The following is a 1,764-nucleotide window of genomic DNA, read 5'->3' as shown; positions in this document are numbered from 1 at the left end:
ATCGAGAGATGAAACTTGATTAGTCTAAGGTAATAAAACCATAGATTGAGCGAATGCTAGAGATAGGTTACCACGATCTGTGAGGCTCTGGTAAATTCCATAGAACTTAATGATCTCTTAGCTTCTAAATTCAACTTAGAGATATTTTGGGTTGTTGCTTAAGGGTTAATTCGCTAATTGTTCGAGAGAAAATTAATGGAATATTAGGGAGTTTGGCCTTTAGAATAAGCTTAATTAGGTTAGCAATAATTGTCAATGCATAGGATTAAATTGGTGTGAAATATGTGCCCTAGGTTTAGTCATATTGATTTCTCTACCAAAGTATTTATAAAATTATGCTTTTATTTAGTTTTTAGTTTATATTCCTTTTCATTAAATTCAATCTTAAAATTATGTTTCATCAAATAGCAATAAGATATACTAGTTTGGTACTTGGTAAGTAGTTCTCTTGGGATTCGACACTTGTTTACTCGAGCTTTATTACTTGCATGATTTCGTACACTTGCAAAAAGCCCGTCAAGTTTTTGGCGCCGTTGCCGAGGAACTATTTTGTTTTACCAATATCAATACGAAATATTTAGTAGCTAATTTGATTTGTTTTATTTCTGTTTACTAATTAATTTTTTTTTTTTTTTGTTTGTTTTGTTTGTGGTTTTCAGCTAGAATCTGGAGAGTTTACGTTCCAGAGGTCGTGGTCATCTTAATCCACTAGATTTTGAGATCGAGAGAGCCGCGAAACAGTTGAGGAAAGAAAAGAGGCAAGCTAACTCTGAAAGATCAATGGCTAACATAGGAATTGTGAATCCCAATATGGGAAATCAAGGGAATGAGACTGAAGATACTTTAGGGGGAATGCAAATGGTGGAGCAGCAGTGGTTCAGAGAGCATTGAAGGACTACTCTAGTCCTACTATTGATGGGTGCTATTCTAGCATCAAGAGACCACCAGTTCAAGCAAATAATTTCAGGATCAAGCCAGCCATCATTCAAATGATTCAGCAAATGGTTCAATTTGCTGGGTTGGCTAATGATGATCCCAACTTGCATATTGCCAATTTTCTGGAGTTGTACGACACATTCAGACATAATGGAGTCTCCGATGATGCAATTAGGATAAGGCTTTTCCCATTCTCTCTTCGGGATAAAGCTAAGGCTTGGTTGATTTCTTTGCCATCTAGGAGCATCAGGACATGGAACGAGTTAGCTCAAGCGTTCCTCACTAAATACTTTCCACTTGCCAAGTCTGCCAAGCTGGGAAGTGAGATTACCAATTTTTACCAACAAGACTTGGAGTCATTGTATGAAGCATGGGAAAGGTATAAAGATCTCTTACGGAGGTGCCCTCACCATGGTTTACCAATCTGGTCACAAGTGCAAACGTTCTACCAAGGGTTGCTACCAACTATTCAAGCTATGATTGATGCTGCAAGTGGGGGAGCCTTGAATAATAAAACACTAGAGGAAGCATACAATCTGATTGAGGTGATGGCGAACAATAACTACATGAGGAGTTCAAAGAGAACTCCAACAAGGAGATCAGCAGGAGTGCACGAAGTTGACGGTTACACCGCATTGACTGCTCAACTTTCAAACATCCAGAAGCAATTAGGTAATGTGTTAAAATTAAATACAATTGAATCTTCTTCTCTAACATGTGACCTTTGTGCAGGAGATCATCCATCCAAGGATTGTCAAGAAGGGAACCCATTTGCTCAACCTGAACAAGCCAATTACGTCGATAATTTCCAAAGGGGGCAAGGAAATC

General features: G+C 38.1%; 1 non-coding gene across 1 annotated transcript; it reads right to left on the bottom strand.

Moving 5' to 3' along the window:
• Positions 1 to 1,247: 1,247 nt before the first annotated feature.
• LOC116115596 lies at positions 1,248 to 1,354 on the bottom strand. Its single transcript, XR_004125686.1, has one exon. It is a non-coding gene; the product is annotated as a small nucleolar RNA R71 (small nucleolar RNA).
• Between the last annotated feature and the right edge of the window lie 410 nt (positions 1,355 to 1,764).

The sequence above is a fragment of the Pistacia vera genome, unplaced genomic scaffold, assembly GCF_008641045.1.
Source record: "Pistacia vera cultivar Batoury unplaced genomic scaffold, PisVer_v2 Contig747, whole genome shotgun sequence".
NCBI classification, from domain to species: domain Eukaryota; kingdom Viridiplantae; phylum Streptophyta; class Magnoliopsida; order Sapindales; family Anacardiaceae; genus Pistacia; species Pistacia vera.
The sequence above is the reverse complement of the archived record's forward strand: the minus strand, read 5'-3'. Positions and strand labels throughout refer to the sequence as shown.